Source organism: Xenopus laevis, chromosome 7L (genome assembly GCF_017654675.1).
Source record: "Xenopus laevis strain J_2021 chromosome 7L, Xenopus_laevis_v10.1, whole genome shotgun sequence".
In the NCBI taxonomy this organism is placed as follows: Eukaryota; Metazoa; Chordata; class Amphibia; order Anura; family Pipidae; genus Xenopus; species Xenopus laevis.
The window spans coordinates 63,083,855-63,103,462 of NC_054383.1; the positions used below are offsets into that span (position 1 = coordinate 63,083,855).

The 19,608-nt window shown below is 40.6% G+C and overlaps 1 long non-coding RNA gene across 1 annotated transcript; it reads right to left on the reverse strand.

The window, feature by feature from the left end:
* Nucleotides 1-1,716: 1,716 nt before the first annotated feature.
* On the reverse strand, nucleotides 1,717-15,541 carry LOC108696322. Its single transcript, XR_001932235.2, has 3 exons — nucleotides 15,358-15,541; nucleotides 2,558-2,639; nucleotides 1,717-2,233 (listed from the first exon to the last, which is right to left on the reverse strand). It is a non-coding gene; the product is annotated as an uncharacterized LOC108696322 (long non-coding RNA).
* Between the last annotated feature and the right edge of the window lie 4,067 nt (nucleotides 15,542-19,608).

A 19,608-nucleotide genomic window follows, 5' to 3' on the forward strand; every position in this document is an offset into this window, starting at 1 on the left:
TTCGGTTTTGTATTTGACCCGAAAAGGGACATACAACCTCATAAAACATTGATCCTGGTATGATATCACTTTACATCTAAACTATGTCATCTTGTTTTCATAACATGTTCCTATTATACCTTTTTGAAACAAGACTATGAGCTTCATATCTTTTGGAGGGAGACACCAATATCTCTTGTCTACAGCTGGAATGACGTGTAAAAGGAGCAGTCAGCACGACTTCTTACACCCTCTTCTTTTCAAGCTGTAGTGCAGGTTCCCCAGTGGCCACTTATCACCGGTCAATATTGAAGAAATTGTAATTGAACAGCACCACTGTTCAATTACAATTTCTACAGCTGGAATGACATCTAGCCCTATACTTGGCCTTCTGGCCTGGAAAGACAGACCTTCCATAGGGTTTTTCTCCCTTGTTCATCAGCCGGAACAAACTTTCTCTTTGGCTCCCTAGCTTTTTCTTTGCTACTGGACTTTTTTCAGTTGGACTATCTGCTATGGACAATTTTTCTTCAGAGTACACTTTGTATTACAGTTTTTTTGTATTATAAGATGATAAGTTTGCATATTGGTCCTTTTGACTTACACTTAATTTTCTATATACTTGGAGTGACCTAAAGCGTGACATGAACAGTTGGCTGAGATGCCGTCACAATTTTTCAAGTTAAATATTTTGATTAGTTATTATGTTTATTGTATTATAATCTGGAATTTGAAGGCCAGTGTGCCTTTAGGAGCAAGATACTTTCCCACACCCTTAACTTATCCCGGACCCTGGTCTGCTTGCTGGGACAGCCAGACTGGATACACTTTCAGTATCGAGATATACGCTTTCCAAAAAAAAGGTATAGGCTAAGTTAATATGTCTTCTACTCAAGATTCTACTAACCCTAGGAGGGATAATATCCTTGAGAAAATTAGGGTCATTTCATGGAATGTCGGGGGTTTAAATACTCCCATAAAAAGACGTAAAATATTGGACCACCTTAAACGGGACAAAGTCCACATAACTTTTATACAGGAAACGCACTGGCGCAGGCGTGACACAGCCTCTCTAAAAGATAGATGGATAGGCTCTGTCACTACTGCCTCATATACTTTCAAATCTAGAGGTGTGGTGATTATCCTAAATACCGCTTTGAATAGTACGGTGGGAAAAGTATTCAAAGACAAAATGGGTAGATACCTTATTATGGATGTGACTATATATGGGACTAAATATACTCTTTTTAATGTCTATGCTCCTAACACTGAAAACCAATCTTTTTTCGCAGACTTACTCCAGCGGTTAGACTCCTGGGGGGCATCAAACTTGATCTTTGGTGGTGACATGAACACGGTGTGTGATCCCTACATGGACAAGTCAGGTACATCATCCACACATATCTTAAGTAGAATAAAACCACTGTACTCCCTGTGCGAACACCTTCAATTACAAGATACTTATAGATAACTATACCCGGACACTAGGGATTACACTTTCTTTTCTGCAGTCCATAACTCACATTCGAGGATAGATTACATCTTTTTGTCTACCCATCTCTTAGCCTCAATTGATGATGCTAGTATTGGTAACATAGATACTTCAGACCATGCCCCCATGAAACTCACCTTACGTCTGTCTGTTCCGGAACCATACTCACAAAATTGGAGATTTCCGACTTACCTGTACCATGATGAAGACTTTAGAAATTATCTAAAGCAACTTTGGTCCAATTATATTGATGACAATCTAGCCCATTGGGATGACAAAAACTTACTATGGGCAGAAGCCAAACCAGTGTTACGAGGCCACATCATATTAGCTGATCAAGCGGAAGAGGTCCTTTAGTGAAAAGTACCGGTTGTTACAAAAAGAACTCACGCAGGCTTATAAAAAGTTTAAATCTACTAATTCGGCAATAGCAAAGAAAAAATACAAAGGCGCTTTTCAATACTTTATTGACTGAATAGATGCCACATAAATTGAGCCACAATAGATATTATCGATGGGGAAACAAATCGGGCAAACTATTAGCAAATTTAGTCAAAAGACAACAGTCCAATACTTTTATCCAGAAACTCAAAACTCCCACAGGATGGGCTCATAGTACAAAAGATATCACAAACGTGATCACATCTCACTTCAAAAAACTTTATCAACGGACTCTCAAATCCCCAGAAAATGGCCTTAAGTTTCACCAAGAAGCTCATCTGAATAAGCTTTCTGTCCAGGATAGGGAAATCCTAGATGCACCTGTAATGCAAACAAAGGTCGCAATGACTATTACTAAATTTACAAATGGCAAATCTCCAGGCCCAGATGCTTAGGAGTGGAATTTTATAAACTACTACTCCCAGAAACAACCCCTTTATTAACATCTTTATATAACAATATCTTACAAGGGAATCAGTTATGGGATAAAGCAGCGGATGCTAGAATTATCTTACTTCATAAAGAAGGAAAGGAGCGTACAGACCCGTCCTCCTATAGACCAATTTCCCTTTTAAACCAGGACCTAAAGATTATAACAAAAATAATGGCAAATAGACTACAAAAAATTCTCCCTGCTATACTTACCTCTAATCAGATGGGCTTCCTCCAAAACAGATATCCAGTCCAGGCTATTAGGAAAGCAATTGCAGCTATTTATCGCTGTAACCTAGAAGACAACAAGGATATTAATAAATTTGGACGTAGATAAGGCTTTTGATAGGATCGCTTATATTCATATAAGGAGACTTTTAAAGTTCCAATATTTTGGAATACACATGCTAAACTTATTCAAAGCGTTATATAATTCTCCCCAAACTTTTCTCACAGTTAACGGTTACAATTTGGAAACATTTGAAATTCAACAGGGAACCAGTTATTCAATGTTGCATATAGACATTTGTCCAATAAAGTGTTGATTTATACAAGAAAGTGTACATTTTCATTTCTTTAAGCGTACTCAAAGCACGTTGAGCTGTGACATTTGTTAAGATGAGGTGGTAGCGTTCACATCTCTATAGCCACCACTACATCTAAATCAGGTGCTGGAGATTCCTTTATCTTTAACTAATAAAAACAAAACGATCAATAAGATTATTTGGAATTAAACATGCCTCTTTTGTTTTTTTGTTTTTTTCATTCGATGTAGTGATCTTGGGATATCCATAGTCGCCCAAGAGTTGATGAGTCCTGGGAGGCAGCTGCGATCTTGTTATGCAGGAATCATTGTTGCTAAGACTAATGGGTTGGTGCCACGTAGGCATTCTAAGTCATACCACGGGGCAGGGCCGGACTGGGATTAAAAAGCAGCCCTGGCAAAAAAAAATCAAAGCAGCCCACTTCAGGTATGGGGGTTATCCGGAAACCCATTTTCCGGAAAGCTCCAAATTACAGAAAGGCCATCTTCCATAGACTCCATTATATTCAAACAATCCAAATGTTTAAAATTGATTTCATTTTCTCTTTAATAATAAAACAGTAGCTTGTACTTGAGCCAAACTAAGATATAATTAGTCTTTATTGGGAGCAAAATTATATTATTGGGATTATTTAATGTTTATATGATTTTCTAGTAGACTTAAAGTATGAAGATCAAGATTTGGGAAAGATCCATTATCCTTAAAACCCCAGGTCTGGAGCATTCTGGATTACAGGTCCCATACCTGTATATATGTGTGACATTGGCAACCAAGCTCCCCCACCCACACAAGCTATAAATAAAACATTGGTGGTCAGGGCCCCCAATAAAATTAGGAAAAAAAGGTGGTCCAGGCCTCCGATAAGAAAAAAAATATCGGGACAGCAGACTGTGCAGAGAGGCCCATGTGGAGGGCTGGTTTTACCAACTGTGGGGCCCAATTGAAACCATTTTGGCATGGCCCCCTAAATGGAGTTTTTCCATTTGGCACAGGGTTCCAAGGCTGGGTGACGAAAAGTGACTGCCTTTCCTTTTGTCCCATGATAATTACTCATTTCACTTATTTATTTCTATAGAGTTCAACTGCAAACATAACACAGGAATTCATTTTCACAGTATTTTTGTATTTTTAAAGAACTACCTTCAAACCTTCCTGTTATATGGTAAATAGAACAGGGGAATACCTATGCTGCTATAGTTTTATGGGATCTCTCTGTACAGACTATGAGAAAACTTAGGGGACTGTTCCTGCTGAATTGTGCTTAGTACAGGGAATACCTATGCTGCCATCGTTTTATGGGATCTCTCTGAACAGACTATGAGCAAACTTAGGGACTGTTCCTGCTGAATTGTGCTTAGTACAGGGGATACCTATGCTGCCATAGTTTTATGGGATCTCTCTGTACAGACTATGAGCAAACTTAGGGACTGTTCCTGCTGAATTGTGCTTAGTACAGGGGAATACCTATGCTGCCATAGTTTTATGGGATCTCTCTGTACAGACTATGAGCAAACTAAGGGAATTTCCTGCTGAATTGTTCTGTGACCATGCCCACTATGGGAGGAATATTGAATATAGATAGCTAAACATTTATTTTTAAAAAAAAAGACACTGATGCAATTTAATTTATAAAACCCAAAAGACACAGTTGCAATTCCATGTATACTACCCCAGAGGAGAGTAAAAGCAGGATGAACACAGTGAGAATTCCGTGAATAAATACCCCCAGAAATGGCACAAATGCAATTTTTGCTAACAAGGAAAGGGTTAAAAAAAAAATCATGAGGCAGTGTAATAAAAATGATTTGTATCCTCTTTACTTGCCCAGCATTCTTTCTGAACTGATAGTCTGGGGGGGGGAGAGGATGAATCTGCAGCACCAGTGTCTGCAATCCATCCTGCCTGTCAGCTGAATACTGGACAACACAGACATACACTGGCACCTTTTTCCCTACCTGCAATTGGCTGTTATCTGTGACTGTCCCATAGCTGAGAGCACACAGGTGACGTATAGGACACTTCTTCTTTCAGTCCCACCTCTCCTCCGCATACTTGCTTAAACCCCCACCCCCCTCAGCAGTCCAGACACGGGAAAAAAAAAAACAGAAAAGAAAACATACGCGGCCCTTGGGGTGAGCTCTTCAGACTGAAGAAAATGATCTGTTTATCGTCTGCTACTGTGCGCACAGAGGATCTTGCGGGAGGAAGTAAGCTCCTTAATTTTGTTATGGTGCGGTGCGCACTGCCCCGCGGCCCATTTACACTGCACAGGCAGCGGCCCAACGGGCATTTGCCCGTATTCACAAACGGCCAGTCCGGGCCTGCCACGGGGTGTATCGGAAAGTAGAGATTGTAAATTGTCTGATATCAGATGGAAGGCTTAAGATGTAGGAGGTCCAGGTGTTGAAAAACCTATCAGTATGTTTTTTTTTATTTATGGAAGCTTCCAGCCAGTCCATATGAAATAGGAAATGAAGCTTGTTCTTAACCAAGTTTATAGATGGTGAGGTGGGAGAAAGCCATTCTTGTAGTATAGCTTTTCTTGTTGCTGCAGCTAATCTTTCTGCTAATGCTCTATTGGCTTTAGATATTTGTTGTGTCCCCCTGACTTTGCTAAATAGGGCCTATTCTATATTTGGTTCAAATGTTTGCTTGGTTAATGACTGCCAGTATTTGTACACGTCTAACCAAAGTGTATTAAAAACTGGGCAAGACCATTTACAATGCATTATTGTGGTGTCTGTTCCAGAGCATCTCAGACATGTTGGGTTGGGTAGCATGCCCATTTTGTATCTCTTTAGGGGGGTCAGGTAGGATTGGTGTAGTATTTGTAGGGCCATGATTTGGTATTGGCTAGATGGTATTGTTCTCATAGAGTGAGAATGAAGTTTAACAGCGTCTGTTGCGGTGATAGTTGATATAGCTTCTAACCATTTCCCAAAGGGGGTGTCATTTAACAAGGGATCTGGGGTCACCCTAATGAGTTTTGTGGATAGAAGATGTAGAGTGTATGTTATTAGATCCTTTCCATATATGATTTAGACATATCTTGGTCTGTCATCCTATGTAGGACATCTCTCGCATAGTGAGACGCTTGAAGGTAATAGAAATATTGGCCACAGAGGGAAGGGAACTTGGCGGAGGCTTCTGAGTGTGTCATAACAGTTAGGTTTTTGGTTAATATGTCTCTGACACAGTAAATGCCTTCTTTGCGCCAGTTGTTAAAGACATTCATTAGTAAGCTACTTGGAAAATCTTTGTTATCAGTCCATGGTAGATAAAATGAAAGAGATTGTGTGGCTTTCCATCTGTGGCGAACACTTCTCCAAGCTTTGTATGTGTTTATAAATAAAGGATTGTTTTTTTGTGTGAGGTCCATAGGTGAGATGTGGATCAGAGAGTTCAGGTATGTAGTTACCATGATTTTAGAAGTTTGTATTGCTATATGTGTCCGTATCATAGATCCTGTCTCCAATGTGACGTAGCAAAGGTGCTTCATTATAGTTCATTTGGGAAGTTTACGCCTCCATTTATTTTAGGATGTTGGAGTTTGAGTAAGGCTATCCTTGGTCTCCCCCCCCCCCAAATAAACTTTCTGAATAGTTTGTTTATTAGCTTTTGATCTGATTGTTTTAAGTAATAAGGTAACATCTGGATTTTATATAAAAGCTTAGGAAAGTATACCATTTTAATAAGGTATGCCCTTCCCAAAAAAGAGAGACTCAGTGTTTTCCAATTTGCTAGGTCATTCTGGATGTCGGATATGGTTTGACTTATGTTTAGTTAGTGTCCGTATGGTGGTTCGTAAATTTGATGCCTAGATAGGTGATGTGATGCTGTGCTTTTTTGAAGGGGATGTCTTGTGTCCAGTCTGTGGGTATGGTATGTTTTAGTTTGATGGCTTCTGATTTATCATAGTTTATTTTTAGGCCTGAGAAAGTGGCATATCTATTAATAGTTTCCATGACGACAGGAATATCTTGGTTTGGTTTGTTTATAAATAGGAAAATATCATCTGCGAATGCTATTATTTTATAATGTGTTTGTCCAATGGTAAGATATTGATATTTGTGGTTTTGAGCTAGGTGTCTAAGCAATGGGTTCAGTGCTATGTTGAAAAAGAGAGGGGATAGGGGACAACCTTGTCTGGTCCCTTTACGTATGGGGTTTATGTTATTCACTGTGAGAAAACCTGACGGGGAGGTGTATAGGTTACGGAATAGTTTTAATAATTGATGACCGAAGTGTTGAAATTTGAGTAGTCTAAGAAGGTGGGCATGGTATATCCGATCAAATGATTTTTCTGCATCTAGATTTACTAATATTCCATGTTTACGTTTCTCCATGTTATGTATATAGATAGATGCCAGAATTTGGTGAGTGGCTTTCACAGAATGTCTGCCTTTTGTGAAGCCTAGTTGGATTGGAGACAAGTAGGGATGGGCGAATTTTTTCGCCTCGTTTCGCCGAAAAAATGACGCCCATAGACTTGTATGGAGACGTGCGTCAAAAAAAAAGACGCGCAACAAAATAATTTCGGCGCGCGACAATTTTTTTTTGACGCCGATAGACTTTAATGGGCGTCTGCGACATTTCGCCGGCGGCGAATTTTTGGCGAAGCGAAACGGGTCAAATTCGCCCATCCCTGGAGACAAGATTCTAGGTAATATTAGTTGTAATCTATCTGCCATTATTTTTGAGAGTATCTTTAAGTCTTGATTTAAGAGGGAGATAGGTCGATAAGATTGTGGGTTAGTGAGGTCTCTCTTTTTTGGGGAGGAGAATTATACGGCCTCATTTGCTTCTGGCCACAATGGGAGGCCTTGAAGAGTGTTGTTGAAGAGTGTCTGGAATGTTGGCGTGACATCAGGTGCTAGGATTTTGTAAAATTCAGCGCTAAGGCCATCTGGACTAGGGGATTTGCCTAATTTTAGGGTTTTAATAGTCTGTAAAATTTCACTTTCCGTTATTGGTGCATCTAGTGTGTTCCTTTCCTCTATTGTAAGTTTGGGCAAGTTTGCTTCTCGCAAAAATGCGAGTCCCTCTTCGGGATTGTCGGTTTCTGTGGCATAAAAATTTTGAAAGTATTGAGCCATTGTTCTGGTAATTTGTGTGGGAGATGTAATCCATTTTTGATTACTCTGAAGTTTATGAATATATGTTTGTGGGGTTTGTTGTTTGATGATTCTCGCTAACAGTTTACCTGTTTTGTTTCCCCATCTAAAGTATTTATTACGTATGTGGTCTATGTTTAGTTGTGCTCAAAAAGTTTTTTGATTTCGTTATATTCCTCTTGTGATTCTTTTGTTTAGGAGGTTTTAAATTTAGTGTACGTTTGTGTAAGTTTCTGTTGTAGTGTTTTATATTTGGCATTATATTGTTTTTTGCGATGTGGTGATCTGCTCCCGTAATACCGGTTTGGCTGCTGCCCACAGGAGATTTGGATCGTCCCAATGGGTGAGATTGTCATCCACATAGTTGGCCCAGATAGTTTTTAAGTGTTGTTTGAAGTCATTGTTGTAGAAGTGGGCAGGGAAGTGCCAGTTAAACGACCTGGGTTGGAGTTTTGGGTGCATTATCCCCTTTATTATTTAATATTGCATTAGATCCCTTAATAAAACATTTGTTGCAAAATAAGACATTTGCAGGGATCCCACTGGGCCATACCAAACATAAAATAACAGCTTTCGCCGACGACATCTTATTATTTGTTAACAATCCCCAAATAGAATTGACTATGATACTAGAAACAATAGAAACTTTTAGCACTTTTGCAGGATTTCGGATTAATCTAAATAAATCGGAGGCACTGGAACTTGGGGATTCTGGTATAACAAGCAGAAATAGCGATTTTCCTTTTAAGGTGGCAAAATCTTACATAACGTACCTGGGAATTAAGTTGCCAAAAAAACATACTGAATTATATCCGATTAATATTCGTCATACTATAGAAAAGATCCAGCAAGAGTTAAAATCCTGGGATAATTTGAATCTTAGCTTCCTAGGCAGAATTCACTTAATAAAAATGATACTATTCCCAAGAATCCTTTACAAAATACAGATGTTACCTTATAGCATAAAGCCAATCAGACTACAAAAGATTACTTAAAGGGATACTGTCATGGGAAAAAAAATTTTTTTCAAAATTAATCAGTTAATAGTGCTGCTTCAGCAGAATTCTGCACTGAAATCCATTTCTCAAAAGAGTAAACAGATTTTTTTATATTCAATTTTGAAATCTGACATGGGGCTAGACATATTGTCAATTTCCCAGCTTCCCCAAGACATGTGACTTGTGCTCTGATAAACTTCACTCACTCTTTACTGCAAGTTGGAGTGATATCACCCCCCTCCCTTTCCCCCCCAGCAGCCAAACAAAAGAACAATGGGAAGGTAACCAGATAGCAGCCTAGCACAAGATAACAGCTGCCTGGTAGATCTAAGAACAACGCTCAATAGTAAAAACCCACGTCTCACTGAGACACATTCAGTTACATTGAGAAGGAAAAACAGCAGCCTGCCAGAAAGCATTTCTCTCCTAAAGTGCAGGCACAAGTCACATGACCAGGGGCAGCTGGGAAATTAACAAAACGTCTAGCCCCATGTCAGATTTCAAAATTGAATATAAAAAAATCTGTTTGCTCTTTTAAGAAATGGATTTCAGTGCAGAATTCTGCTGGGGTAGCACTATTAACTAATGCGTTTTGAAAAAAAACATGTTTTCCGATGACAGGATCCCTTTAAAATGCTCCACACTTTTATCTGGCAAAAAAAAAGAGATCACGGATAAGTATGTTTAAACTACAACAAACCAAAGATAAGGGTGGAGTCAATTTTCCAAATATAAGGGAATTTAATGAAGCATCATTACTCAGATTTGTAGGTGATTGGATATATAACAGAAATATTTACACTTCAACAGAAGTGGATCAACTTCTGTCAGGCGGTATCTCTCTTAATGTGCTTCTCCACTCCTCCCTAAAAGATATTCCCCAGGATATGATTGAACACCCCCTATTCATTGACACAAACAAAACTTGGATTTGAGTGTGGCGCAGATATAAATTAGCTCCTAACCATTCTATATATCTGACATGGCTTGGTAACCCAACCTTCCCGATAGGGAAAAAAATAAAACAGTTTTGGATTGGCAAAATCAAAATTTAAGATTGGTCAAAGATATCATTAGTGAGACTTTTACTATACCATGAAAAGAAATTCTTATTCGAAAATTCCCCTTTTTCTCCAATGATTATTTACTTTCAATTCAAATTATCCACTTCACTAAGATGGTTCTTCAACATCTATCTCAGTAAGATAAAGACAATCCAATAAATACACTATGGCCCAAAAGTGACTCATACAAAACTACATCCCAGATATACCGGATAATCTGAACCACATTACCAGTAGAATCAACGGATACTTTTCTATCTAAATGGACTTCAGTACTTCCGCAGATAGATACAGCTCAAATACTTCAATACGATGCAAAAACTATGCAGGTATTATCTTCCAGCAAATACCAGGAAATTTCATTACAGATCTTACACCATTCTTATCTTACACCACTCAGGCGTTATCATATTGGCACTTTGGACAGGGACAATTGCCTGAGATGCCATCAGTCTCAAGCAGACCTTGTGCACTGTCTTTGGCTTTGCCCCTTAATACAGCAATTCTGGGAAAATGTGCAGGGATATTGGAGATCTTTAACACAACAGACAGCTCCCTTTACTTTATTATGGGTACTTTTTGAGACGCCTAGCGGAAAGACTAATGGCCGCATATAGGAAAACTATTCTTCACCATTGGCTTTCCCGATCTGTACCTCCACTTTCGCTAGTTAAACAAAAACTCCACCATATCTTCCACATGGACTGGCTAGAAACTACTACAAATAAAGAGGAACACACAGAAACATTTTTTCAACCTGGATGACATATATATCCTCACTCCCCACTCATACCAGACATTTAATGATTTACGCATTTTGACATACCACGTGGTTCGATACAGAATTGCTATTCAACAATAATGCAGTACAAGATACAAATCAATACATACAGAATCTTCATAGATCACAGGAAAGAGTCATCAATCACCCCCCAGGAGTCACCAAATCAATAGATTGCTATCTGCAAGTGGTATATAAGCGACAAGGATTGCATTTTGGTTATGGACTTTCACACCTTTAAAACTGCTGTTTAATGGAAATGGTAAAGTTAAGTGAATATCTTGTTCGATGTCTATACATGTTAAACTGTACGGTTTATGGCACCTCCTTTTCTATTTTCTCTCCTTTTGCTCCTCCAAATTTCGAACAGATTATTTATTTACTTTGTTTGATTTTGTTTTCTTTTTACTTTTATGAAAATAAATAAAAACCTTTATTAAAAAAAAAGTGCATGTGCAGGCCAGTGGCATGTCATAATTGGTGCTCGAATGCGGGTAGAGCTTTAAAGAGACCTACACCTGTTTAAAAGCCTGGTAAGCATTACCCTTAAGAGACTGTACTGTGAGTGCTGTTGGAAAGCAACAGGAACAGCAAGATGGTGCTGTAAATCCCCATGCTACAGCTGTTCAGCAGGAGGCTGTGAGTGCTGTTGGAAAGCAACAGGAACAGCAAGATGGTGACTGGTGGCTGCAGTTCCACTGTGACTGGGAAAGAATCAGCATGCCAAGTCTGGGAAAGAGACTGCTAAATGCCTCACAAGTGAAAGGTGAGCATTTCTGTGAGTTGCAAGGAGCAGTGGCACTGGCAGCTCCTGTAAAGTCTGTAGGAAAACAGAATATATTTTTCTGTTTACCACAAAGAAAGTTCTACCAACAGGCTTCCTTAAAGGTGTAGCGGCCTGTGGGGTTGCAACCGACGGCCAAGGAAGTGAGAGCAACTGTGCGAGTGCCAAAGGAAACCCCTATATCTGGATCCAAGCCAGGAAACCAGTCCCCAGGAGTTGGCCTGAGGTTGGAGTCCCGGTGGGTGGCACCAGTGCAGCATACCCAGGAAAGGGGCTATGCTGATTTCTTAGTCCAGTCTGCCATATTTGGCCAGAAGTCATCCCCAGCAGTTCCACACAGGATGCTATACAGGAATGGTGAGACTGTTCTTAAAGGGGTGGTTGAAAGGGAACGGCAGGCTGGGGAGATAAAAGACTGGGACTGTGGGAGGAAAGGCAAGGTCCTGGGACCTAAAGAGTTAAGTGCGCAATCAGAGTGCACTGTGCCCGTTAAAGGTATTGCTGAAAAGTCAGTAGAGGTAAAAGTGAATGGGATTTCACTCTGGGTCACACTGGACATTAACTCAACTAAGTCAGTGGTGTTGCATGAACTGTTTATGTTTATTCTACTACCGTACGAGGTCCCTGAGATGCAAGAGAACTCAAACCCGACTGTATGTCTAAATTTTGAAACCAAATGCAACAAAATGCCAATACCTTTGTATGCTGCAACAGGGGTGATCCCAATTTATTCCATGGTGCTTCCAGACACTGCAGTTACAATCAAACGTTTCGGGAACACATGTCCCTTCCTCAGTGATCGATCATCACTGAGGAAGGGACAGGTGTTCCCGAAACGTTTGATTGTAACTGCACTGAGGAAGGGACATGTGTTCCCGAAACGTTTGATTGTAACTGCAGTGTCTGGTAGCACCATGGAATAAATTGGGATACCCCATATGGTCTGTCATTTCAGATACTGCAAAATCAAGACATTTACATCGTTTTGGGGGGGGGGGGGGGCAAAAGTAGAAAAGGGTAAGTTCACCCAGAAAACCATATATTTTTGGAAAGTACACATTCCCACGAATCTAAATTGGGTATGTATGTCTTTGTACTACAAAGTACCAAGCCGCAAATCATTCCTAAATTTGGTGATTTCAGTGACATTTCCAAAAATCACCTCAAAATTTCTACCCTGCAGCATTGTATTACCCACATACTTTTAGGTATGAAGAGAAATCACCCCAAATATGAAAGCCTAGGGTCCTCTGAACAGTTTGATGCCCAATATGTATAGGTGTACCCAAGCACATGGCATATAGGGGCCCCAAAAGGAAGACCCCCAAATGGTCTGTCATTTCAGATACTGCAAAATCAAGACATTTACATCGTTTTGGGGGGGGGGGCAAAAGTAGAAAAGGGTAAGTTCACCCCAGAAAACCATTTATTTTAGGAAAGTACACATTCCCACGAATCTAAATTGGGTATGCATGTCTTTGTACTAGAAAGTACCAAGCTGCAAATCATTCCTAAATGTGGTGATTTGGTGACATTTCCAAAAATCACCTCAAAATTTCTACCCTGCAGCATCGTATTACCCACATACTTTTAGGTATCAAGAGAAATCACCCCAAATATGAAAATATGTATAGGTGTACCTAAGCATGTGGCATATAGGGGCCCAAAAAGAAGACCCCCATATGGTCTGTCATTTCAGATACTGCAAAATCAACACATTTACATTGTTTTGAGGGGGGCAAATGTAGAAAAAATTAAGTTCACCCCAGGAAACCATATATTTTCGGAAAGTACACATTCCCACAAACCCAAATTGGGTATGCATGTCCTTGTACTCCAAAGTACCAAGTCGCAAGTCTTTCCTAAATTTGGCGATAAAAGCAACGGTTTTTACATTTTTGAAAATCGCCTAAAAATATTGCAATTGGCCGCATTTATCTCACCCAATTTCTTGCATACAATTGTAAAATAACATAAATATTGATGCCAAGGGACTACTGAACAGTTTGATGCCCAATATGCATAGATATACCAAGGCAGCTGGCATGTGCGGACCCCAAATAAAAATAGTGCATATGAGTTTTCTCCGCTGCCGATTCGCCTTCTGTGAACATAGACCATTGACTTCATATTATGTGCCTCAAGACCCTCCTAACAGCAAAGACCCCCCAAAACCATATGTTTTTGGAAAGTACACATTCTGACGAATCCAACAAAGATAAAGACGTCTTTCTACACCAAACTGCAAAGCTTTTCTAAACTTAGAGGATTTTACAACATTTCTGAAAATTGCCTAAAAATTTTGCAGTTTGCAGCATTTTTCGCACACAATGTTTTACGTACAAAGAAAAATCACCCTAAATTTGGACGTCAGAGGTCTAATGAATAGCTTGATGCCCAATATGCATAGATTTACCAAAGTATGTGGTGTGCATGGACCCCAAATGAAAAACATGCATATGAATTTTCACACTAGCCAACTAAGCTGCTGAAAACAGTACCCCGACTTTGCGTTGTGTTGTAAGACCCCCAACTGTAAAAAGCCCCCAGAACAGCATATATTTTTGGAAAGTACATATTCTGACGGATCAAACAAAGTAAAATATATCTTTCTATACCAAAGCACCAAACTATACTAAAGATACATAAGGAAAAATAATGCAGGGATAAAATTGCAATAAAACCACAAAAATTGTGTAAATCAATGAAATAACAAAATGACTGATCCAACAGCATAATTAGTGGCTAAAATCGATTACCCAATAGTCATGCTGCCAAAACAAATGTTGCGCTATGGACAAGCAGGTCCCTAGCCCTTTAGTGAAAGACAAAGTGAGTGAAACCTTGCATTTCAAAGGCAGAGTGAGCCCTTTAAAGATAAAAGGTTCAAGTTTACAAGAGAGCATGTGTCTGTATACTCTGATTGACATGTATGTGTGGGATCTTTCACATGCTAAAGAAAGGTCAAAATCATGTTTAAAGGGTTGTGTAACTGAGAAGCAGCCATCTAGCCCTTCAACCAAAGAAAGACTGGAGGTAGGAATCCCTTTAAGGGCTCTTACACACGGCCGTTCCGACCTGCGCTCCCCTGCGTTCCGTTTGTTGGCGTTCAGCCGCAGGGGAGCGCAGGAATAGACGCAAGTAATGATTTGAAATGGGGCTGTACTCACTCAGGCGCGTGTAGGCGCCGAACGCAGGTTCAGACGCAACATGCTGCATTTTTCCTGCGTTCAGCGCCTACACGCGCCTGAGTGAGTACAGCCCCATTTCAAATCATTACTTGCGTCTATTCCTGCGCTCCCCTGCGGCTGAACGCCAACAAACGGAACGCAGGGGAGCGCAGGTCGGAACGGCTGTGTGTAAGAGCCCTAAGAGAGTTTCTTTTGGGATGGCAATGTGTTCTGCCCCTGGGTCGAAACAGAGGGGGAGGATATGTGACAGGGTGTTTGGGAAGCACCACTGTTTAAACAGACGAGCGTTTTTACCTGCGCTTAGGGTTGCCACCTTTTCTAGAAAAAAATACCGACCGTAGCCCCACCCAAAGCCACACCCCCAATCCCGCCCAAAGCCACACACCCTGTGCCTTGCAGATTCTGATTCTGATATCACGCTTGCGTAACTGAACTTTTGATGGAAACCAGCCATAAACCATACTCAATCTAAATAGTAATGTTATCCCCACTAGTACGCCCCCACTCAAAGCTATGTGGGTACAAATCCCACTCACGGGCTCTGAAGCTGCTCTCCTGGTTCATGGCTGCAGTCTAATGACGCGTCTCAGCCACCTCCTTGTCACATGCAACGAAAAACCAATCAGAAGGCCGGAAAACAGAATTGTGATGTATTAGAGAGGTCAATAAAGATAGTTGAAAAAAAAGCCCTGTGGGAGGAGGGAGCAGTGAAGCTGCTTAAAAGTAAGTGGCATTCTCCCCGCAAAAACATTACCGGCCAATGTAATTGCCGGTATTATCTTAATACCGGCACCGGCCTCCATACCTGTTTTACCGGCTAGGCCGTTAATTTACCGGCCAGGTGGCAACCCTACCTGTGCTCCGTTTTTCTGCGTTCAGCCGCAGGGGATTGCAGGAATAGACGCATTACATTTTTTCCAATGGGGCTGTACGCAGACAGGCGCGTGTAGGCGCCGAATGCAGGTTGAGACGCAATATGCTGCATTTTTCCTGCGTTCGGCGCCTACACGTGCCTGTGTGAGTACAGCCCCATTGGAAAAAATATAATGCGTCTATTCCTGTGCTCCCCTGCGGCTGAACGCAGAAAAACGGAACGCAGGGGAGCGCAGGTAAAAACGCTCATCTGTAAGAGCCCTTAGAGGAAAATGCACATAAAAGAGTGTGTTTAAACTGCATTGTATGTGCTGCAAACGAATAGTCGGCTCAGGTAGGGTTAATATTTCCTCTCAGCCAGGTAATTAAGTGGCAGCTGAGAGAGGATCTACCTGACCATGTAAAAGGGCTGTGTGAGCATAGTTTAGGGCTCTCCAAACACCTCCTAGAGTGGAGGGAAGTGAGGTGCTGCGAGAGACAGAGCTGGGCAGAAGGAGTTTTTGTGGCCAGCAAGAGAGTTCCAGAGCCTGGAGCCTAATTCCCTCGTGGGGAAAGAAAGCGAAAGGACTGACAGAGGCTAGTGAGTCTGAATCCCAGGAGGGTAAGCCAGCAGGGCTGAGTGTGAAGCCCAAATACTTCAAAGTTTCCCTTGATGGTGAGCGACCAGAGGGGGGAAAACCCTGAATGTATTTGCTGAACTGTACCCTGCATGTTCTACAGTGAAGTTGTTGAACTGTAACCTGAACATTTTTTCTGTTGCCTTTTCGTTGGGAATGCCCAGTGCATAATAAACCTGTGTCCCTGTCTCTTAGCTCAAAAACCCTAAGATACCTGCCTACTAAACGCTAATTCCCCCTTAAAATGCATGTGCAGGCCAGTGGCATGTCACAGTTTTTATTTAGAATTAATGTGCCCCAACAACTGGGTATACTAACAAAACAGCAGAACATTGTAAAATTAGAACATGTCAATTGCCACTGCTCCTGATACTTACATGTTTCACGTGGATCGCCACACCACTTCTTCCACATGAAATGTGTTAAGGATCAGGTGCAGTGCCAATGGACCTGTTTTAACATTGCATGAATACTTGAGGACACTTTGGATTCAGCGTGAGCTTGCTTGATGTGTACTTACTTTGAAAGTCTGGTGAGTAGGTAATTTTACCATAGGGTGACTGATTTATCATCCTTGGTGACTACTGTTTTATAATCCTTGGTCTTACTCACCTGAAGGGTCTATGGCACATGGCACTTTTTAAACAAGTCTCATGTAACACAGCACAGTGTGTTGCACTTGGTATTTTATTATACATAATTAAGGGTAATGCACCATAGTGTCCATTTTGCGCTTTCCTACTGAGACTTGTTTTGCATTGGAGAGTCCAGCAGAGTGGACCAGTGAAGAGCGCCTGCAATCAAGGTACTTAATACCAATTGAAGATTTCACATTACAAGCGATGAATGAACTTTGTTTGTATTAAATGAGATTCAATGTTGATAAATGTAAAGTCATGCACCAGGGATGTAAAAATATCCAAGCCAATTACAGTATACCTTTAATGGGACTGCACTAGGCAGTGGAATCCTTGTGGATGATAAACTTGGCTGTAGCAAGTAATGCCAGTCAGCAGCATCAAGGGCAAATAAGGCCTTGAGCTGCATTAAAAGGGGAATTGATTCACAGCAGAAAGGGGTCATTCTTCCACTGTATAGAGCACTGGTAAGGCCCCATCTAGAATATGCAGTACAGTTTTGGTCTCCAGTGCTCAAACAGGATTATTGTTTGAGAGGTTACAAAGAAGGGCAACTAAGCTGGAAAAGGCATGGAAAATCTTAGCTATAAGGAAAGACTGGCCAAATTGGGGTTTAAGGGGTGATAAGATAACTATGTATAAATATATAAGGGGATCATATAATGTAATGCTTTATTTACAAGTAGGTATTTCCAGCTGACACAAGGTCACCCATTCCGATTAAAAGAAAAGAGGTTTTTGCCTAAATATTCGGAAGGGTTTTTTTTACAGTGAGAGCTGTGAAGATGTGGAATTCTTTCCCTGAATCAGTTGTACAGGCTGAGACATAGAAGGAATACAATGTGATGGAAGATAGCTCATAGTACAAGTTGATCCAGGGACTAGTTTTGGAGGCAGGAAGGAATTTTTCCCCCTCTGAGGCAAATTGGTGAGGCTTCAGATGGGTTTTTTTTTCCTTCCTCTGGATCAACTAGCAGTTAGGCAGGTTAAAAAAAGTTTAAAAGGTTGAACTTGATGGACGTGTGTCTTTTTTCAACCTAACTTACTATGTTTCACAAATTGGCTGTTTCTGCATCCTTTTTAATGGTTAAGAGATCACATCTGCCTATAACTAGTTGTGAATACTTTATTCAGACTTCGGGGCATATTTATCAAAGAGTGAAAGCAGTGTCGGACTGGGACACCAGGGGCCTAACCAAAACCATAAGACCAGGGGCCCACTCTCAGTAATATTATTCTTCCTCTCCTCTTTTTTCATAGTCTCTTTTCTTTACACAATATAATCTATTATTCAGGGTTGAACTTGATGATAGACGTGTGTCTTTTTTCAACCTAACTTACTATGTTTCACAAATTGCCTGTTTCTGCATCCTTTCAATGGTTAAGACATCACATCTGCCTATAACTAGTTGTGAATACTTTATTCAGACTACGGGGCATATTTATCAAAAAGTGAAAGCAGTGTCGAACTGGGACACCAGGGGCCCACCCAAAAACCTTAGACCAGGGGCCCACCAAAAAAACATAGACCAGGGGCCCACTCTCAGTAATATTATTCTTCCTCTCTCCTCTTTTTTCATAGTCTCTTTTCTTTACATAATATAATCTATTATTCCATCTATTTAGCCTCTTTGTTCTCATAGAAATAGGGAATGGCCATGAAATAGGCCAAATGTTTAGCAGCATGAGGGCCCATTGACACCTGGGGCCACCGGGAGTTTTCCTGGTATCCCTGTGGGCCAGTCTGACAGTGAGTGAAAGTAAAGCTTGCCTGAGTGAAATCCCACAACTAATAATTTCTATGAGAGTTTTAGAGGCATATTTAGCAATGAGTGAAAGCAAGAGTTCATGCTTTGATAAATACACATGAGAAAAGCCCATAGATAATAAAGCAAATGATTTCTGTTTTCAAAGTTGGCTGCCAGTAATGTAACTAGGTGGGGGCAGTCCGGATGAGGGCTATGCAACCGTGCCCCCCCCCTGTGCAAATCCATGCCGGCCGAATTTATTCGCAGACCAGTGGTTTTAACAAACTAACAAGATGATGTCCCCCTGTGGCAAACTACCGGAGGAGCAGGGGGTCCTCATCTTGTAACTTTGTTAAAACTACTGATGGGCGAATAAATTAGGCAGGCCCGGATTTGTGGCAAATTTCTATGTTTCACCACCTGCAAATATATTTGCAAAACTGCAGCGAAAATTCTCCATGCCAAAAAGAAAAAAAACTACTAGTCAAAATTGTTCCACGCATAAAAATTGTATCGCATCAAAATTGAGACGCCCATTGACTTTGATGCATTTGGACAAAAAACTGTCGCGGATAAAAAATGACGATCAAGTCAAAATTGTCGCGCATCAAAATTATTTTGATGCCCATTGACCAATGCATTGCACAAATTTTTCGGCTTTTCGCCAAATTTTCGCAAAGCAAAATGCGACAGATTCGCCCATCACTAGTTAAAACAGATCTGTAAGACTAAGACCAATGCAATGCTCAGACTGCACTGGGTCCTGTGTTATCATGTAATCTAATGTTGATTTTATAGTTTTTGTATTGTTTAATACAAACTTTCTCCTACTCTGCAGAACCAGTGACTGCAGCAAATCTTCAATGAGAATCCCAGCTTATTTGTTTAAATCTGGCTCCAACTGGAGTTGG